Raw genomic sequence first — 23,394 nt, forward strand, 5'->3', positions numbered from 1 at the left:
AGTCTCTTCCAGGGCATACAGTTTGATGACCAGAGCACAGGTCTGATGTCAGCCTCTACTTGCATCCTGCCAGGCCTAGCAGTCCTTGTGTAAGGCATATCCTTTACACCCATCCTCCAGGTTCTTGTGAGTATACGAGGAAGAGGTCCTTTGAGCTTCATCTGCCTCCACTTATCAGAGCCAATCCAATCATTACTGAACATGCTCACAAGGAAGAATTTTGTAAAATTCAACCTCTTCCAAGTTAGAAAAAAAAAAAAAGAGCAGTGTTGATGCCAATACTGACAGAAACTATCATGCAGAGACATTCTAAAATAAGTGTGTTCAGTCCACAATTTCCATTGTCCCTGTAGTAGACTAGTCTTCCATGTTAATCCTGCTTACTAAATTCTGGAGCACAGGACTTTAGAAACCCAAACAATAACAACAGAAAAATAACATGTGGGCATTGACCGAAGATAATGAAGACCTCAAAAAAAGGTTAGCACATTTGATGGCTGAGAATGGGACATTGGATAGTCACTATCATCTTTTTGGATTAGGCTACACTGACCCAAGACACAAAACTCAAGCATCTGATCTTCCCGCAAGCACCCAATGTCTATGAGCCATTTTACTTGTTAGGCACTTACTGCTGAGGGACTTATAGTTAAAGACGCTCCAGCATGAAGAAACTTAGAAGAAACTTACCACATAGGCAACGCTGGAAGCTTTTCCTCCCTGCTGTTAACTACATGTTTGTGTGCAAAATTAAAAAAATATATATGTTTAGATATGGTGTCTTCTCCAGGGGAAATTTTTACCATAGAACTGTCTGATCCAATGTTTCAGGCTTATCAAATCGTGCAAACAATTGAACGAAATCTCTTGTTGCCCTATATATATAATACTAAGCATAAAAGAATTTTCTGGTAAAGAAAACAATTGAAAGATACAAAGTGTTAGCCATCCATCCATAAATGATTAATACAGATTCTCAGATCCTCATTTCCATACCTAGGGAATGAGGTCCCCGAACTATTATCAGAGATACAATTAAATACAAAAAAACTCAGAAAGCTCATGTTTTGAGTCAGGGAATCTCTGTGGTAAGCTCATTATAATTTTCCATCTTATGCTTCTGGCAATGAGTATTTCCTGATGGGTTTCTTTCTCGCTTTGCGTATCTATGTCTATTTTTATACACAATGAATACATTTTGCATATTTTTCTTATTAAAAATGTTTCCTGTCCTTTGGCCAGCTTCTCCAGCCAGGCTCCAGACAGAACTTAGACATGGAAATGGTTCATCTACAATGTTGTTAGAGAGAAAAGAGTCTCCCCTCTGGTGCTGCTCTCCAATCCTTACTTCCTTTTCTTTCCTCAATCAAAAGGAAATGATTTAATAAAAGCAAATAATAGAATGTTGTTTGGAAGGGGCTGAAGGGAGAGGTCACGGAGGTGATATAGGTAAAAGGTACAAAGGTACAAATTTTTAGTTATAAGAGAAACATGTTCTGAGGATCTAATACACAGTGACTATAATATGGTGACTATAATACAGTATTATATACTTGAAAGCTGCTGAGATTAGATCTTAAGCATTTTTAACACATATGCACACACATACAAAGTTAACTACTTTAACTTCATAAGGTGACTGATGTGTTAATTATCTTGATCTTACTAACCATTTTAAGATGTATATGTACACCAAATTATCACATTGTACGCTTTAAATATATATAAATATATTTGTCAATTATTTCTCAATAAAGTTAAAAAAACTGTAGAGGAAAGGATATAATTACAGTCACTTGGCACTTTGGTGTGAACTTAAGTTAACAGGTTACATTCTCTGAGAGTATCTGTGTTTCATTATGTATAGCTGTATTAGTCATTGCAGAAATAAAAGCTTTGTCTCTCTGATGACATTTTCAGATGTCTTGAACTCTAGGCATCAGAAAAGTCTGTATGAGACTTTAAAGAGTCTGTTTCAACCTTCGTGTGGGTGGAAGGAGGAGAGAGGTCCCAATATGACATCACATTGCACATGTGGCCCAGCGGCACAGTCTAACCTCCTGTGCCTAACCAATGGGCAGAAGCTGAATGGCCCCGACATCTGGGGGCAGTTTACTTTTTTTACCCCTGCTGTATATTTGGTGAGAACATTTTGACAAAGAACAAGTCATTCGGATCTTAGAATTTGGGAAATGAAATTCATCAAAACTAGTGGTCAGTTTTTTTCTCTTGTCCCATACTATTCAATGACACAAATCACCCTTATTAATACAATCTCTCAAGGGTGGAAGAGTAAATATCCTCTGGTAGAGGCTCTCTGATCCAACAAACTTCCTCAGTACACAAATGGAGAGAAGAATGCTAGCTGGACTAGATCCAGGCTTGTGGACGACCTTAGACATTCTTTTTAAAGAATTCACAATTATGAATAAAACAATAGGTATACATTAGAAAAGAAATCACAACACATTCCAAATTTTAAAAAGTTGATAAATATTGTGAATATTACAAAATCCAAAAAAATCATATTCTTATTATCTGCTTGACACAGCTCTATTATTCTTTCTGAACTTTTTTGACTGCATACCCTTTAATCACCTTTTCATATGATAATTTCGTTATATTTTCTAACTGGAGAGAATTGAAAGGTAATTTGATCTTTCCTCCAACATGGTGAAGCAAAGTTTATTTTTTATAATAGTTTAGAAAAGCTTCTTTCAGTTTCATAATTCTTATTAGTAAGATTGTGTGAATTTTTAGGATTGTCAAATCTGAGACAACCTCTATCAAATTTCTTTCACGTATGAGCTAAAGGTTTCTCAGGGCATTTAAGTTTTCTTGAGCAGTGACTAATTTTAAATACTCTTTAAATTGATGAGAGCCATTAACTAGTTTGTCATCAATGTTTTTATTGTAGTTGTTTAACATGAGTTTTGTATTATTTTCATGGATATTAGCATTTCATGTTACATCAATCTGGGTCCAGTTGGGAGAGAAAACCACACAGGAATTTGATAGGAAGCATTAAATAAAAATACATAAAGAAAATAAACTGAAAAGAATATAGAATATAGACATAGCATATAATAAGAGCAGCCACTACCTGCAGGCCTGAGATAGAGCACCCCAAACTCCCTCATCCCCAACCAGAACTGAGATACAGACATTGTATGGCTGTGGCTCTCTGAGAGGCAGAGAATTTCCTCTGGTGTCCACCCATGGAACTTGCTGGAAATCTGCACTGTAGAGTGCTGGTGAACGCTGATCATAGGGAGATGTCTCGCCTGAGGCACTCTACAAAACTGCCCAAGAGGCTTGCCAGAGAGAAACACTGTGCGTGGCAGGAGCTGGGCACCGGAAAAGCTTCAAGTACTATTGGAGCGGCATGCTAGAGAAACTGTATACACTGCAGGAGTCTGGTGCTGGAGAAACTGTGAGGAGAAGTCTTGTTTGCCGCAGGAACCTGCCAAAGCACCCCAGAATCAGGAAGCAAAATCTTTCCTCCTGCAATGTTCCTCTAGCACCTTCTCTCAACAAAGCCTCAGGGCTGGCTGGAAAAAGAAAAAATTTTAAAGGGCCTAGGTCCATTTTTGAAAAAGCAGCCCAAAAAGAGTGATTTAAAAGTTAGAGGCAATACATCGATAACACTGATATGTCAAGTCAGTGAGAAATTTAAATCTTTCTCCATGTGATCAACTCCTCTTAATTGAATAGAGTATCAAACAATCCAAGAGTCTTATTTTGTCCTCTTTTAAGTAATTGTTTTTATGCTTTGAAAAAATTTTTACCATTTGCCCATCAATGTCAGAATAATTTCCATTGCTTGTATTATTCTTCACCCCTTTTGTCTTATATTTCATTAAATTTTTATAGAATTTTTTCTCAAAATTTTAAATAAATTTAAAGCTGGCAAAAAAAAAAAAAAAAAAAAGGCGGACTTCATATATTTCCAAATTAAAAATCTGTATTTCTGGCAAATTTTGCTGAAAGATTCCAAAATGGCTTTCCAAATTGCAGTTAAAGCAATGCATTCCCAACTCAGCTTTCCTTAACTGGATTCTAAAAATACCCATTGCCATTCCTATATTATCTGATATTAGGGGAAGTCTAATAGATGAGAAGTTTGACTGGAAATAAATAGTGGTTAAAATATCTCATTCTTTTGCCAATTAAAAAAAAACATATGATCATGTGAAACATGGGATCACATAAAATTATGTTGTTTCATAGCAGCAGAACCTAATCACCAGTTCATTTCTTTTCCATCGTACTATAAACTCTGGTCCACTCTGCACACTTTTTAAAAATGGACACTATATACCATTACAATCCTATGTTGGAACCAGGCAAAAAGGAGATCTTAGATGTCCACATTGGTATCTGGGCCTGCTCCCTACTGCTCCTCAGCTCATGAATTTTCAGATGCCATGGATTCATTCCACACTGTTTCTTGGCTCCTGTTCTTTAACTAGCCCTGGTGTTGGAAATTCTTTAGAATTCAGAAGCAGACAGGAATCACAAACAAGAACAGCAGCTCTGTTAAAAAGGGGAGGCTTATGAAGAAGAGGAGAGGCATTTCCTACAGAAAGGAATACTGTTGCCATACAGAAACATCCACTCATTGTAATTATATCTTCTGATCTTTCAAGAGAAGGTTAAAAAAAAATCTGGATTTTTATCTGAAATCTCCTAAATATTAAATATTAGCAATTTCAAAATATTAGCAATTAAAAAATACTTAAAATACTTAAAATGCTGTGGATCAAATGGTTTTCTTCTGGAGTAAGTCTGGTATCTGACAGCCCACTCAACCAAAAGTAGCTATCCTCTACTCTTTTAATCCCATCTTCCAATCATATCATGTTGTTTTATTGCAATAATACCATTTATTACTACCTGATATTTATATTTATTATCTAATGCACACAAACTCCATGCAAAGAAACCTTCATAAATAAGGACCTTATGACCTTATGTAAATTGCTCCCTGCTATATCTCTAGCGCTGAGAAGAGTGCCTGGCATACCATATACTCAATGTCTGTTGAGTGAACAAATGATTGATTTGTAATTTAATGCTTTTGAACTTGCCATTGTGTTCTTTTCAATATGAGCAAAGGGCATTCCCTTGGGTCCTAGGAACACTGTCAGCACTTTCCCCAAGTGAATCTACCTTCTGTCAGGCCCGAAACTGACAGGGGAGCAGAAGCAGACATAATTATCTTTATCTCTACCTCAAATAAACCATAAGGTTTTTAATATGAAACATTATAAATCGAGATTTGAAATTTACATTTCAATTGAATTAAATTTCATTTAAATTTTTAATTATATTTCAGTCAAGAATGTTAAAGTGTTGATCAGAATCGAAGATTCAAATATCTCCAGTCAAAAATATAAAAGATAACTGATAGAAAACACAGTAAACATAAAAATCCAAAATTGTTGTAGTCTCATGAAAGTGGTCTGTGTTTTGTTTGTTGTTTTGTTTTGGTGTGTTAATATCTGTGCTTCTCATTATAGAGGATAAAATTTTAAGAAACCGAGGTTTGATGAAGCCTCTTAACATGTCTCCTAACTTGCTTTCTTATATGCATACATTAATTACAGAGCCATGTAATATATTAGATCTATTCCTTTTACAACAGAGCCAGGTTGCCTGAAGAATTCATTTTGTCTTCCGTTTCTATTGTCACTGGTTGGAATTTATCAAAAGAGTTTTAAGGCCAAAGATTTACATTATCTATGATTGTATTGGTCTATTTAACAGTGAGGCCTAATCCACAGTATTGTACCTTGTGTGAACAGAACACATGGATGACAGCTATCACAGGAAGGGACAATTCAAGGGTTGAGCAACTGTGATTATTTCTCCAACAGTGATCAGAAGAGAGAATATCCTCCTAGATACACCAGGCCTGCTTAATTTGATATGCTAATCCACCATTAGAAATATGCAACTCACTCTTTTCACTCTGATTCCCTACTCAGCAAACTCTCTTCTCTGGCTTCCCACCCAGATTTGCTGCCCTAGAGCACATCTAGTTCTCTGCCTAAGCTGCCCATCAGAATTACCTGGGATCTTTTTTAAAAATAGTGATATTAGAGCCCAGTATAGATATTTTTAAAAAGCTCCCTTGGTGATTCTAAAATATAGCCAGGGTAAGAAAACTACTAGTCGATAGGAGACAATGTGCTAATCAGATTTTCCTCCTCCAAACCCTCTCTCTAATGGAATAAAATCTCAAATTCTTACCACAGATTATAACGCCCTATAGGATCTGAGCCCTATCTACATCTGTGAGCGCCTTACCTGCCACATTCTCTTTGTTCCCTATACTCCAGTTACACTGGCTGTATTAGTTATCTATTGCTGCATAACAAATCACCCCAAAACTTAGAAGCTAAAAACAACAAACATTATCTGACAATTTAAGTAGGTCAGGAATCCAAGCACACTTTATGTGATGCCTTAGGTTCTAGGTCTCTCACAAGCTGCCATCAAAGTGTTTGCCATGATGGCAACCTCATCTAAAGGCTCAACCAGGGGAGGACTCACTTACAAGTTCATTCATGTGCACCTCTGCTCCTTACTGGTTCCTCCTTGCTTGCTGTAGGCCAAAGGCCTCCCTTAGTGTTGGGCTTCACGGACTACTCCACAGGGCAATTCATGGCTGCTTGCTTCATCAGAGCATGTGTGTTAGGAGTCCGCAAGAACACCCCCAAATTCAGAGTTGAGCTAGAAGCTCTTTGTAGTCACCATGTAGTTGTACTCACACTAAGCAATGTAGAAAAGATACACAGTCAGATCATAAAGGAAAAAGACACAGACAGAGCCTGGAGGAATCCATTAGCGGGCTCCCTTATACTTTTACCTTCCCATGAGGAAACCCATACTCTTCTTGCAGCAACAAAAATGCAGTAACGTGTGTGTGATGTTTCTGCCTGGGGAAACCCAGTAAAGACTCAGCGCCCAAAGATTTTATTAGGGGCTGCTCACACAGGCAACCTCTGCTTAGTGTATACTAAAATTCCAGACTCCCAGGGGAAAGCAAGTGTTTGGCATAAGCATATTGTTTGCACAGTCTAGGCATAGTAAGCCATCTATCATCTAGGGCAAGTTTTATATTAGTGTAGGGAATTGTTTCCCAGCCAAGTCCCCAGATGTCAGCTATCGGCCACTCTTACAAGCTGGCCTTTCTAGTATAGCAGTCTTAGGCCTGCTATGTTAACTCTTTTCTGCACAGCCAGAAAATAAGAGAGAGGATAAAAAGTGCCCAAGATGGAAGCCACCATTTTTTTGCAACCTAATATTGGCAGTGTCATATTCTACTCATTAGAAGCTAATTACTAAATCTACCCAACACTCAAAGGAAGGGAATTTCTTAAGGATGTGAATACCAGTAGCAGAGATCACTGAGAGCCATCTTAGAGGCTGTCGATCATACTAGCTTAATTTTTATCCCTCGCACACTCCCAGGATTATTTCCACCTCAGAACCTTTGCATGTAATGTTTCCCTTTTTGGTATATTCTTCTCCCACTACATTTATTTTCAGCTTAAATGTTTCTCCCCAAGGGACACCGACCCTGATTATCCAATTTAAAATAACGCATACTCTTCCTAACAATGTCCATCTTCTTATCCTGCCATGTTTTTCTGTATAACAGTTTTTATTATCTGCAATTACATATTTATTGGTTGATATAGTTGTGCAAATTGCATGAGAGTGGAAATCTTGTCTATTTGTTTTGCCGTTTATACAAAGATACAGCAATATCTGACACATAGTAAACACACCCAATATTTATTAAATGAATAAATAAGCAGAATTCCAGACAACCTAAAAAGTTATATTTCTTAGTGGAAACTAATATAGTTGTACATCAGTCTCTTACAAGTTTGTTTAGTCTGAGCCTACCTTCAAGAGAGTTATCATCCCTGGATTAGGTGGAAAATCTAGTTATAAGGCCTATAGAGCTCAGGACCAATCCTGGACCAAACTATTTCACTGAGAAAATGCCAATCTAGAGGTTTGCCTAAGCCCCAGCCACATGCCTGAGATGGCACTTCTGTCTCATCAATAAGGTCAGGAGGTATCTTCTCCACAAATATTTACTAAAACATCCACCTGTGTTAAGCACAATTAATCCAATTGTGAACAAGACAATCTTTGTGTTCAAGAAGCTTAGTCTAATAGAGTCCTAGATTAATCAAGACATAATTCAAAATATCAATAGACCATTTCAAAAAGATATAGCAATAATGGCAATATTTAATAGAGCTCCTAAATGTGGAGCAAAACACAGCAACTCTGGACATAGGTATTACTTTCCAAAAATCAGAGTTGAGGAAATACCTTACCCAAGATCATACAGTTAATGAATGGCAGCACTGGGACTCGGTCTCAGGTATGTTTATCTCCAAAGCCATATTCTTACTTAACATTCTGTACTCCCACTTCTTGGAAGAACTGATATTTCCTAGAAGTGTGGTTTTAAAAAAAAAAAAAATGAGACAAATTTCTTTTATATAAACAGAATGTTCCATTGGTAATTCTATATGCAGTCATTTCTAAAACTTCATATTTATTAGCAGTAAAAATTCTCTAAACATACGTTATCTTCTTGTATGTGATGATAGTATTACTGACAAACCAAATACAGTATATATGTCTTTGCAATTAATGTCTAGTAGTGTTGACAGATTTGTACTGGATTGTATACATAAAGTTATCCAGACTCCTCTATGGCAAAAGGCATTTGTAAAACAAACAAACAGACAACAGCAACAACAACAACAAAAAAACCAAAGCAAATGAAGTTACCACAATTGCTATGATTCTAACATAACCATGACCGTAAAACAGTCCCAAATGTAAGAGATCTACAATATAATTGAGCCCACAGCTTAACATTATCCTTTCAGCAACTTTGTTTACTGGCTGACACCATCTAAGAACAAGATCCTTTGGCAACCATTTGTTCAAACAAACATTTTTAGAATGTGCATTTTATCTTTTTTGCATTCTAAGCACTGCGTTGTATTATGGATTCAGCAACGAATAAGCTGTAGAAGAAGTAACCGTAGAGGAAAAGGAGATAGGTCAGCATGGAGAGACCCCTCTGCCTGAGTTTGGGCCCTTTTCGTATCTTGCCCAATCTAGTAGTTTCGATAGCCTCTTTCCAGGACTTTTGTTGCTTGTTTGTCAAAATGCAGCCACATGAACAAACTTTCTAAAACTTAAGTCATATTATGCTCCCCCTCCTGCTTAAGACCCTGCCACAGTCTCGAAATGTACTTAGAACAATATCTGAACTTCTTGCTGTGGCCTATAAGGACTTAGGTGGTTTGGCTCCTGCCTGCTTCTCCAGACTCATCACATACTCTCTCATCACTTACGTGGGCCCAGGCACAGTGGTCTACTTCCTGATCACTGAAGCATAAAAAGTAGGATAAAAAGTAGGATTGCACTTGTCATTTTCTCTAACCGAAATGTTCTGTCCCTCTGACTTGCCTATGAGTGCTTGTACTTGTCATTCGGGTCTCTGTATATATGCTTCCTCTTCAGAGAGACCTTCCCTGGGTCACTGACAGCCACCACTACCCCACCAACAACACTTAATTATCTTGTTCACATATATTTCCTTGGCACCTAGAATGGTTCCTGGCTTATCACAGGTACTCCAAAAAATATTTCATAGATGAAGCATAAATTGCAAAAATCTCTTTTCTTTCCCTGCCTTCAATCTTGCTTGCCCTGAAACATGCACCATATACTCCACTAAAGTCTTTCTAAAGCATGAAATTAAATGTATTGCTTCTCCTATGAATGACTCATAATAACTCACATGAAGAACTAAAGAATGCTGAATGCGGCATGTAGGTTTGGGAGACAGCTGAACATGCTCTGACATGGTATTGATATGTGTGTACTAGAGTGCTTTATTAAATTTATTTACTTTCATGTTACCCCACTAAGTCTAGCAAATACCTCAAGAGAAGAAATTTTATCAGATTCATCTTTGTGTCTAGAGAAACCAGTGGAATATCGGATACTAATAAACTTATTGATAGAATTCACTCATTCATTTATTAATTCATTTCAACATTCAGGAAATAGTTAAGCTCCAGGCTCTTCTAGGAATTAAGCATGATATTCTGTTCATTGGAGATGCGACAGTGAACCAAAGTCTCTGATCTTAGGAAGTTTACATTCTGGTAGGGAGACTAGTCATAAAACAATAAACAACTAATTATACAATGTAATGTTGATTAGTACTAAGTATATTGAATAAAATGAAAACCTTTAGTTCTTTTGAGGAGCTTCTCCTCATAAAACAATAAGATCCCACACGAGAAACAAACCTTTCTGGGCTTACAGGCAATGAGAGAGAGAAAAGACCATGGGCTAAAATAAGATTGGCTAGCCCCAAGTACAGTAAGGACAGATAGCTATCCTGAAAGCAAATGGCAACATCAGCACTGTGGTAGAGGAGCCTTGGACTATCAGCAATGTAGATGAGGGAAGGCTGAGACTTTTAGGCTAAACTGAAACCCCAAAAGGGAACTTGCATGCCAAGTCAGTAACACCCTGGATGTCACAAAAACATCACAAATCCTTTCTGAAGAAAATCATTCTCAACGTATGCCTTCAAATCAACTCACGATGAAGTTCATCAAACCTAAAATTCATATACCATGTGTTAGAGTCAGCAGAAATAACAAATATATTAGACCCAAGGACCAAACATAGTGAATATCAGACTTAGGATGTAAAAGCCATATATAAAATGTTTGAAGAAAGAAGAAAGGAATCACAAACCGAGGAAGAAATAAGACAACAAAGTTATTTGAAAAAGAATCCAGTAGACATGAAACACAAAATTGTTGCAATAAAGACTCAATGGATGAATTAACTAGTAGATTACACATAGCAAAAAAAGAATTTAGTAAATTGGAAGATAGATTTGGAAAATGCAGCACAAGAGAGGAAAAAAATGGAAGAGAGTAGGAAATATAAAACAAAATAAGAAAGTCTGATTAAAATTTCAGAAGATGAGAATAAAGTGAATAAAGGAAGGTGATTTTTAAAGAGATAATGGCTGATAATTTTCCAGAACCTGAAAGATAAAATTGTACAGACACAGAAAGTATAGTATGAATTACATGGGATAAATTAAAAATCCATCCAAAATGAGACCACAGAACATCAAGGACAATGAGAAGATCTTAAAGGCACTCAGACACAAAATTTAGAGAACCTACCAATAAATAACAATTTTAAATTGACAGCAGACATCTCAACAATAAAACAAAAGCCAGAACACAGTAGAATAAGATCTTTAAAATACTGAGAAAATAACTATTAACTTAGAAATGTGCACCCAGAAAAATTGTCTTGAGAATGAAACAAAGACAACAATAATAAAAACTTGGAGAGTTTATTTCCAACAGATCTAGGCCAAAAGAATTTTTAAAGGATGTTCTTAAGAAAGAAGAAAATGATCCCCCAAATTTGAAATGTAAGATGAATCACAAACAAAGAAACTAGTAAACATCTAAATAAATCTAAATATTGTCTGTAAAAAAAAACACATATTATTATCTAATTTGAAGAATTTTTTAATGGTCAAAATAATGGACAGAAGTCATGACAGTCAGGGGAGAGGTGATCAGAATTATGATGTTCTAAGGCTCTTGTATTTCCCCAAATGTTAACATTTTATACAGTCATAGTATAATGATGAAATCCAGGAAGTTAACACTGATACAGTACTATTAATCAATTTACAGACTTTATTCAGTTTTCTCAAATTGTTTTGCTAATATCCTTTTTCTAGCCCGACATCACACATTGCACGGGTGGGCTTGCAACTGCTTCAACCAATAGAATAAAAGCAGAAGTGATGCAAAGGGAGAAGGGAAGGGAAGGAACATAAATCTCACTTCTCAATGGAAAGTGTTAAAGACTTGACAGCTACATTTTTAAACTACCCCAAAGAAGAAGTACTCAAGCACAGCTGACACTCCTGGAAAAAGAATAATAACCAGGGAAATTTTTATCATCAGATATCAATATTATGAAAAAAGCATTAATTAAGACGGCGTGATATTGGTATAGGAACAGACAACCAATGGAATAAAATGAAGAACGTGGAAGTAGACCCACGCATGCATATCTTCTTGACGTATTACAAAGGTGGTATTGCAGTCCAGTGGGAGAAGGGTAAAATATTCAGTGAGTAGTGCTCAGGCAACTGGTAATCCAAATGGAAAAAATGGTTTTGGATCACACCGCACATACAAATCGATTATGGATTATAAACTTTGAACATCAAGGGCAAAATCTTAGAGTATTTAGGACATTGGATAAAAATATCTTGATGGCATCTCAGTACCTGTCTTTTTAGCAGAGGCCCATCTGTATTCCTGTCCTTAGGTTTTCATGAGTCATTCCTATATTCTTATAATAAATCTCACCACCCTTTTTTTGGTTTTGTTTCAGTTAACTGTACACCTATATAAGGTGCATAAGTTAAGCTGGCAGAAAGGAGAGGCCAAACATTTTTTTAGCACTTACATCGTGCCCTGCATTATCTAATTGCCTCAGATAGATTAACTCATTTAAGTCTCACAAACAAGCCAATGTGATAGTCACCGATTATCCCCATCTTACAGATGGACAACGGAGGCATAAAGTTAAGGTCACAGGATTAATAATAAGTAAGCAGGATTAATAATAACAAGCAGAGCCAGAATTTTGATCTGGAAATTCTGGCTTCAGATTATAACAATGAAACTAAAATTTGAATTCAGGCTGTTTGGCTCCAAAGACCATATTCTCAGCCCTCACGTTGTGCTGTGAAGACCAGAGTACCAAAACCCTCTTTGCTTTATTGTTTTACTTGTGCCCAAGCCAATCTCAACTCAGGTACCGCAGAGCCTCACTGGAGGGGAGCCCTCTTCTGGCACAGACTTGACAAAGGCTTATTCTGGAAACAGACTGGGTTACCAGATAACAGCTTCTCATATGCACTTCCAGTTCTGGGACCAGACCTCACCTCTGCGGTGTGTACAGTTTGGTTCATAAGTTCTAGCACCAAAACCAGAAGAGGGACTATTTTTGCTCTGCCTCCTTCCTCTACCCCAAGCACCCACAGCAGAGTTCACTGCAGGGGGAAGGGATGCGGTTGGCTTCCAGTCTGTGTTCAGTCTATCCCACAGCCAGAGAGACAGATGGCTTTAGGTGACTGAAAGTCACAATTAAGTGCCCTGAGGCACATTTGGTTCAAGGGAATCAGTATGGGTAGAGTTTTTGTTGCAAGTCCGGCACTCTGCTAGGTGTGGCACATAGCCTTTTGTACAATCTGGATTTTATAGATCCTCTAAAAATAAGATTATCCTATAAAAATAAGCCACCTTCAGAGGCTTTGGTTTTTTAAAGGGTGAACACAAAGTCTTCACTTGTGATCTTGTACCCTCTGGTTGGTTTGGGTTATCATAAGAAGCTGTCACTTAGAAAGTTGCCTGAAGTCCAGCACGAAGATTATTTTTTTTAATTTGTTTCTAAGCGAAGTATTTGAGTTTTTAATATGGTAAAAAAGAAAAAAAAACAGAACAAAAATACCTAAAAAAACCCCTCTAAATCTGAACTAATTGAATTTTATTTTATTTTTTCATCAGTGACGGTTTCCCTGCCTTATCACGACTAGAAAGGATTTCCTGCTTCTCAAGCTCCTTGTGGCACATAAACACCTGAAGTACGTCATGCTCTTTTACTGGATAAATACCTGTACACTTCTCTCACCTCCCTACTAGACTGAATGCAGTGGCAACATTTTTCCCACCTGAGCATACTCTCTGAAAGTGGCTCCTTTACAACAAAATTTTAAGAGTAAAATGTGAAGGTAACAAAGGGATCACTTTTGTGTCATTCTTGCATCCCCGTCATGCTTAGAACAAATACCATGGCCACAATAGACCATCTCATGAAGTAGGTCATCATAGCTTTAGAGACGTGTTGAGAAATGTAGACACAATATGCAGCTGAGTTGCACAGCCCAGGATGTTTAATTTCTGTATTTGGACCAATTTAAAATTAGGGAAATAGATGTTAAGAAAAAAATATTCAGAATTTAGAAATAGAACAAAGGAAAGGTAGCACATTCTTCCGATGTGAACGTTGTAATAGGGCCACCCAAGGATGATTTAACTAAGGAAATACACCTTTGTTTGACTCACCATCTAACACTGATTGATTAAAATCTCAGATTCTGTGAAGCTGCACCTTAACTTGTAGATTTATTTTTTTCTCTGAGAGAAATGTAAATGGTTTTTGTCTAGTAGAAGCATTATCCCATAATTATGCTTTCATTGCCTTGTAGGTTATTAACCAGTTTTATATATAACCTAACAATCTTATTCTAATATTCTCTTCTGTCTTTAAACACCATTTGCTCAAATGCTATCTAAATCAGCTTTAGCATCTTTTACTGATTCCTGCATTAATGCCTTGAATAAATCTTTGACACATGTCTATTCTATATATGAGAGACATTTTAAATTTTTTGAAAATTATCATTTGCTCAAGTAAACTACAGAGATGGAAGACTTGTTGTTGTTGTTCTGACAACAGTACTGGCTACAGTACAACAGTTTTGGGAGGCACAGCTTGGACTTCTAACATTTCTTATCCAAATCACAGGTGTCCATGTTGAAACAATGTGTAGCCCCACCCAGCTGGTAGAACGCTGCCTACCTCAATAGTGCATCTAGTAGGGGAGTGAAGGTGCCGTGGCAAGAAGCAGTGGAAGAAGCAACAGTTTCCAATCCCCAGAGAATAGAGTAGAGGGGAGAAGAAGGGACCTAAGGAGAAAAGGAGGGGAGGGGGAATGGAGGAGGAAGAGGACAGAGTAGAGAAACAAAATAAGCTTCTCAGGGCCAACACAAACTAGGAGTGGTGCAAATGACTGGATTTCGAATTCTTTTTGGGGAAATTTCAAAAAAACCCTTGAAATCGGCATAATGACTCAATATGAGAAAATAGCTATTTCACTTAGGTGAGCCAACAAAGGCAAAAAGAGGCATGAAAGAAGTTGATTTCAAATATGACTGATCAAAACCCAAAGGACAGAAGTCACTGGCAGTTAAAGGAATATCAGAAATCTTCTATTAGTTGAACACGAATTCAAATGTTTTGTCACTCTAGATAGAATTTTATCCACAACATGCACATTAAACATTAATTTCTTTAGCGCTCTTTCCCCCCATCCCAGCAGTTTAAAATAGCTCAAAACCTTTAGGAAAAAATAATGTCAAAACAGAACAAAATCTGAATTGGAGCGAATCGTACCAGTGATCTCGTCACTAAATCAACACCAAGATGATGGCCGAGGATGGACATCTAGGTTTGGTTGCTTGGGGGAGGAGAGGAAAGAGGACAGAAGACATCAGAAGGTAAAGCAGATACTGTCTCCTGAGCACATTCTCCAAAGATGACCTATTTTCACCAATTCTTAAGGTACCAAAAATCATTATTGGAAAAAAATGTTGGAGGATGTGTTAATATTAGGGAGTGGGAGGAGGAGAATACTAGGGAGGAGCTTTCTTTATTATGCTCACCTTGCTCCCATCCCCCAAGTGTCTGTGCAATTCCTGGTCCCTCTGTTAAGGAACCCTTAAAAAGTCTTTGCTTACTAGCGGGTAAAAAGGGAAAGTGTATATGAAAGGAAATGTTCAACTGGATTTTTTTTTTTAAAAAAAAAAGACTAAGGTATCAAGTCCACCAAAAAACAAACTTGCACAGTACATCACCATTATTTATTTGCATTTAAGTTAGTTAAGGGACGTAAATCAAACCCGAACAGAAGAACCTTTGTCTACAAAGAAATGCCCTTGGTATCACTGAATTCAATACCCAAGCAATAAAATTTCTTTTTGGTAAACATTTTTCTACATAGGAAACAGTTTTAAATCTATTTGAGGAATATAAGTTATTGATGAAATTCAGAGACCATGAACTCTTCTGCCTATTTGAAGCATCCAGTTTCTCCCTTCATGGTAAAGTATCCATAGTCCTTTACACTCCTTCAGGGAGGGAATGGCGGTGCGGGGAGCAAAGCTTCAGCGCAGGTAAAATCACTTTTATTGTTCCTTGTTGCCATGAAGGGAATTATACATTTAGCTCCAAATGCTGAATTCACCTATACAATGCTTTTCTTCCTCACCAGGAATAAGACAAATGATTTGAATCATTTTGTACTTCCTTTCTAGTTAAGGGTCTTAGCTATCCTGATCAGCTAAACGAGCCATGGAATACCTCCTTGGAAACAATTTGTGGTAGAAGTGGTTAAATGCCTACAGATGCTGGTCTCTAAGAGCTCATAGCTGATTGCATAGTCACTGTTTGCAATTGACTACTGGCATCTGTTGCCGTTCGGCGCAATGCTAATAGGCTACCCTTGGGAGTTGGAGTTGAGGCTCTCTGGATTAACTTACTCACTTCTAACATCACCTAAGCAAGTGAAGTAATTTTTATTTGCCAGTATGAATTATGCAGCTTGTGAAAGTCATGAATCTATGTTGTTAAAAAAGCGTGGATTTACTCTAATTTCGGCATCATTCAGATGGTATCAGGGATGAAAGGGCAGACTGCCCTTCTGGCAAGAGCCAGATACCAACCACATGGCTAGAGTCAGGAAGGCTGCCTAAATTAGCACCACCCACCCAGAGGGCTCATCAGTATTAAAAAATGGCTTTTCAAATCCACTGTTTCCTGCCTCCTTGCCTTTGTTGGCTCACCTAAGTGAACTATTCATTTTCTCTTGTTGTGCCTGGATACTCCCATTAGACTGTTGTTGGGAGCCATTTTGAGAAGCCATTATGAGGCACTGAAGAAGTCACGCAGCTAAAAGCCATGCTATGGCTGATGAGTTTAAAACAATGGTCACTTTGGTAAGCCTCATAAAGTCACCTTTTAAGGTTATGGAATGTTATACTACCATGGAAACAAGAACATGTAGGATCTTATCTAATCGACAAGCATTGTTTTAGATATGTATGGTGTGCTTTGGTATGGTAATGTGGTGATTGATTATAGTATTCAACAATTGCATAAAAAGGCTATGCTAAATAAACTCAGGGCTGCAGCTCTGACTGTATGCCCTCCCGGAAAGATCTTTCCTGTCTTCTCTTTTTTCCCTTAGGCTTCACCCCCCTCTTTCAGGTACTGATCGACTTTAGCCGGCTGGCTCCGGCAGACTGTATAACCTTTGGTTCCTTTTTTCTTCTCACCAAATTTAGGAGAAGAAGAAGCTTTCTATTCCCCTTTCATGTCTGACAAGAACTGTCCACACATTACATCCTTCTCTTTTCCCAAATGGCATTTACACCACAGGAGCACACACACTTTCTTAGGGTTAGAATGGTAAAGGGGACATCCACAGGAAAGGCAATCAGATTACAGAAAAAGGATAATGACACATTGGGAGCTATTCCCTAAATCTTTATTGTGTATCTCTTCTGGATGACTGTTGTGCACCCAAATAGTGAAGAGATGGACTTCAGGGTTTCCAACAAAACTTGCTATCTACAGCGAGTTTGGGGGAAGAATTAAGGCTCTGAGGTAATGTCAGGAAATGGGAGAGTAATTTAATATGAGCCCCTTTCTTTCTTAACTAGAATGCAAAGATGTTTTACTTTGAGTTCAGATATTTCAGGGCTCTTCTGGTTGAGCCACAGGATTGAGGTTTCGAAAAGTCTGTTTGCAAGAGTAAAAGAGCCCTCTGGAGAGAGTCCTTGCTTAAGAAACGGATAATTTACTCCCCAAGGGGAGGGGCAATTTTGAGTATTATATTGTGTCTTTAATTCAGAATTGCTATCAGATCATGTCCCTCAGATTCACATTCCACATAAAAACTGTTATATAAAAAATAAGTGTTCATTCACAAAAATTCAGTGAGACAGCAGAACCGTGCTGGTAAGTTTCAAAAAAAAAAGGAGAAAGAGACAATTTCCACACATCATAAGCACAGCTGAGGCTTCGCTGTATCAAAAGCCTCATGTATGAGGAGTCAGTATGGCCCAACCAGGGGATGTGATCCAAATGTCTCACCGACAGCGCCATCTAGAAAAGGAGGCTGATGTACTCAGTGGAGAAGGGTTAGGGTGAGAGGATGAACACAAAATGACTGTTATCGTGGGTTAACTGACCAGCTTTGTTTGGGGACCATGTAGGAGAGACACCCCAGGGACCTTTATAAACACCTGGGTTTGGGAGGTGCCTTTGCAGAACACTGAGATCATGTATCAGCAGGCAGGGGCAAGAACCACTGAAACTAGGGGTACAGTTGATTCTTTTCCTAAGTGTGGTTTTACTTACAGAGGGTACAAGCAAGAGAACAGACTCTTAACTTCCTCTTTCAAAGAACAAAAGATCCGTGTTACACAGGCCAGCTCCTGAAATGCTTTGGCACCAGGGGTAGCAAAACTGGAATGTCCTGCAGCCTTTGGGGGGCTGCTGACCCACCGAAGACATCCCTGAGAACTGCTGGGACTACTGATAATAATTCCCACTAAAGAAATTAAATGATAGTTATTTGCTGTGTGGTACTGTCAAAGAATTGTTTTTAAAATTTCTATAGCTCTTTATATGTTTATACCTTTGAGATTTGGTTCATCCTTGATGTCAAGCAAAGTAATCTTCGAAGAGCTCATATCTGGATCAATATTCCATATCTGTCTTCCCATGGCATTTAGTATATACTTAATTTAAATCCAGATAGAAAAGGTTGAAAATCACATGATGTCACTTATATGTGGGATATAAACCTCAAAGCAACAAATGAATAGGACAAACAAACAGAGACTCATGAACATGGACAATGGACTAGTTGTTACCAGAGGGTAGAGGGTGGGGAGGAGGGGAAGTAAATGGGGAAATATATTTAAATTAGCTGAAGTCAAATATTCTATTTCCTGTTCCTCCGACACCCTCAGGTCACTCAGGTGTGGTTGCTTTCCTACCACCAACATGCTCTGCAACTCACAGATCACACGCTGAATTCTGGTCCTAGTTTCTTTCTCTCCTCTTTCTCTCCTCTCTCGTTATTTTACCCTCCTCCCCTTACTCCTTCATCCTCTGTCTCTCACACTACAATTACTTCCCACCACCCATTATCTACCACCACCAAGGCCTTGTGGTAGAAAAAATTGCTCCCAGTATCCCTGAGAGGCTTTTGTATCCCCAAACAATTCTGAGACTCCTGCTTACCCAAGACACTTTCCCTGTGCTGAGTGGTCAACACATGGACCACTGGAGGTCCTGTACAGAGAGACAGTCACAGCCAAGTGGGCTGAGGCAGAGATGTTGGGCCTTGAAGGACCAGGATGATCCTATCCCGAGGTAGAAAGAAATTTGTAAAGATGAGGGACAAGTTTGCTAGAAAGTCCTTCAGAGAGAGCAAAAAGTCAAATAACTAGTTCTAAGGGCACAAGCAACATTAGAAATAGGCCACAGAGCTCAAGAATCAAAAAAAAAAAGAGAGAAAAGAATGGAAACAGTTCAAGTTGGAGTTGGAATCAAGGTTCACACATCTCAGATCATTGCAAATTGTTTATGAAATGTGACCAAACCTATATTTTGTTGTTTTTGGTTTTGAACCTAAGGTAGAGTTGGTTTACTCATGGCATATTGCTACCATCAATCTGGCCAAGGGTTTCCTCTTATTTGGTTTTGTTTTATTTTTCTTCTTTGTTTTGATTCCCATGTCCATTTCTCTCTCACCATAGAGACCCATTCTACTATATAAATGCATACAACTGTATTTTTGGAAAAGGATATAAAATTCAGAATTCAAATCAGGAGTTAGTCAGGCTTAGGCAAGACCTGTCACTAGGTTTGGTATTAGGGTTCAGACTATTTTAGGCTGTTTGCTGAAATGTGATAAAGTATAATCTACATTTTATTGTTTTTTGGTTTTGGATCTAGGGTGGGAAAAGTTGAGATACTCATGGCATGCTACTATCACCAGTGTTTGAAAGGGCCCTCTCTTATATGGTTTTGTTTGATTTTTCTCCATCCTTAATCCCCACCCTATTGCCTGCCCTCTTTACCAAAAGGACCCATCCTAGTGTATAAGTAATGAAAATCATGATACGTCCCTATCCTTGTAAAATATGCATATTATTTTTTCTGTATTTTTAATTTCTAAATTCCAAATTATGCGAAGTAATTATGTGAAAGAAATAAATAGAGAGGATCCAGAGTTCTATGTGATTTAGGCATTTCCTTGACATTTATAGTTTCATTGTCAATAGTGAATATGTCAAAATGAAAAGAGCATCTTGTACTCCAAGAATAAAGAGAAATTCTCAGATCCTTGTAGACTTTTGAAAAGATTGCCACTCCATCACATTCACTTACCACAATCTTCCTATAGACAGAACAATAGTGCCAAGTCCACATACCTGTGGGTTTTGTTTGTTTTCTGGCCCACATACCTGTACTACTAGGCTTGGAGATGTCTAAGAATCTACATGTCAAGAATTGTGAGGGGACTGAGATTTTACCCTACTTGCAAGATAAAAGTTAACTTGCCACGGGCTCATGGATGTTGGCAGAGGATGCAAGACTCCTGAGTCAGAGACAAAGGACAGTTTATTATTTACAGTAGTAGCAGTGGCCAGAGTATCATCATTAGTTCCCCAAGCCCTAATCCCTCAGGATGACATGAAAAAGTCAAGTGACACATGCACACATGGGGATGCATCATAAGAGAGGAACCCTGAGCTTAGGGAACACAAATATTTTTAAATGCGTAATAAGCCTGACTCATCTTTGTCATATAGAGAGATATTTTTATTTTAATGGACAATAAATAAACCAGATATTTGTTATTTCAATCTTCCAAAACTGTTGCTATACAAACATCCTTGAAAAGATAGTCCAGAACAAAGTGGGCTCATAAGACATACAGAAATGTGTGATCCTTGGAGACTGTATACCAAATCTCCCATGTAATTTTCTCTCTCCCTAAATACCCTTCTAGAAGCTTATAGCATCAGATAACCCTTCCTTGTTTCAATCATGCACAAACCTTACATTACTCCCTCTTATTTTCTAAAGAACTCAGTGTGTTGATTATCTTTTTAATACAACAGTCTTTTGGTTGTATGACTTCTTCGCCTCCAATGACCTTAACCTGTGCTCTATTTTCTGAATACTTGTGACGTTGAACATCACTTCACATGTGAGGTATTCAGGTTTCCCCTTATGTGAATACCATATTTATATTCTTTACCCATTTTCTTCTTGAGTATACCATTTTCTTGTTTAATTAATAAAATGTCTTATCTATTGTAGATATTCATCCCTTGTCAAATGTCTTTTTCCAGTCTATCATCTGTAAATGAACTTTTCCTATGATATCTTTTCATAAAGAGAAGTCCTCAATATTAATGTAATTCTCATACATTTCTTTTTTATCTTAAAAGTTTATGCTTTTGGGAGTTGGCTTAAGAAGTTCTTCCATACCCCGAAGCCAGGAAAATAATGTATGTTTCTTTTTTCTTTTCCATTAGCTTTTGTTTTATTTTTTTCCATTTAGGACTTTAATCCAACTGCATTTTACAGTTAAAAATGGTATAAACATGCATTCTCGATGGATGTAATGACTCTCCTAAGGGAGTAAAGTTTGTTCTTTGGAGGTAAAAAAACTTAGATAGTACAATGGTTTCTGGCCCTCCCAAGGGGCATAAACAGATATATACTGTATCTATAGTGATCAAATTTTATTAGGAAAGGAAGAAAATTAAAAAAGAAATGTCCAAAAAGATTTCTTAGGAGGACAATAGTGACAAAAAGTTGAGAAACACTGGGATAAGCTAAAAATTCAGTAATTTATACACTGCTATAAATTACTTTTCTCCATAAAATAACAGTTCTTTAATATCAGCTACTAAATGCTTTATCAATCTTTTCTCCACCTATACATGTCAGCTATCTGATACCTTGTAATGAGGTGCCCCCTCTCACAGGCCTTTTTCAAAACTGCTTAAATTACTCATAACATATTTAGTCCTCTTATACATGTTAAAATAAGTATGTTGAATTTTCATTAAAATTGAATCAAATTTATAGATTAATTTTTGAGAACTGACATCTTTACACTATTGCCATTCTAATCCATGAGTGTGGTGTAGCACTTTATTTATTTCTTTGTGCCCTTAAATAAATTAAAAAAATTTTCTCCATAAAGATCTTAAACATTTATTATTTGGTTAAATTCATAGTTTATAGTTTTGATTGCTATTATGAATGGTATTATAAAATCTGTTATATTTTTAGTTGACTACTGCTGGTGCAGAGAACACCTGGTTTGTGTGAGTGGATCTTGTATCTGCCATTCTTGCTGAAATCTCTTATTAGACCTATTGTTGTCTTTCTGATGATTAAGTTGGGATTTTTTGTCATCTGGAAAAAAGAAGAAAGAAAGAGAAAGAAAGAAAGAAAGAAAGAAAGAAAGAAAGAAAGAAGACAAGAAGAAAGAAAGAAAGAAAGAAAGAAAGAAAGAGAGAGAGAGAGAGAGAGAGAGAGAGGGAGGGAGGAAGAAAAAGAAAAAAGGAAAAGAAGGGAGGGAGAAAGGAAAGAATTAAAAGGAAAAAGAAGTTATGTACCTTCTTTGAAGCATATAAGGATAAGCCAATAATTTAGTGGCCTATGTATATATAGCAAGGGGAAGAGGGAACCTTTATGGAGCACACTGTGATAATTAGTTGGTCTAGTTTAATAGCACAGGTAATTTCTGCTTTGCATTTCAATGATCAGCCAATTCAATTCTGCCTAATAAATACTATAATTCCTTTACCTTTCTTGTTCATTTGTTCAGTCTTTTTTTTTTTGCTATATAATTATGAATTTTAGGAATGTACTATGTTGTAAAAAGGTAGAGCCACTTGTAGTGCTTTATCTCAGTGAGCAGGGCAGTAATCAATATTTTACAGCTTTCTTTGAATAGCCATATTTAATAATGTCCAAACATCCTCACTGGTACTCATGATGAGAAGAAATGTAAGCATATGTATTACAGAAGGGAAAAAAATCTCTTGACTAGTTAGTTTCCTAAATGATAACCTATCAGAACTGGTTAAGTCAAAAGCGATCATTTTTGCCTGACGATCTAAATTTATTGCTTAATAAGAGCTTCAAGGGATTAAAATACACCATTACCTAAATTAAACACTATGTACAAAATAAAATTATGCTCCATCATAATAAACTTGGACAAGGTTTCCATGCAAACACATGACTATAGAGAATAGAAATTTCCCAAAATATTTACAAAAATCTAGATGTCTTTAGAAACAAGTTTCTGAAATGATCAAATCGATTGGA

The sequence above is a fragment of the Rousettus aegyptiacus genome, unplaced genomic scaffold (genome assembly GCF_014176215.1).
Source record: "Rousettus aegyptiacus isolate mRouAeg1 unplaced genomic scaffold, mRouAeg1.p scaffold_m13_p_2, whole genome shotgun sequence".
Classification (NCBI taxonomy): Eukaryota; Metazoa; Chordata; class Mammalia; order Chiroptera; family Pteropodidae; genus Rousettus; species Rousettus aegyptiacus.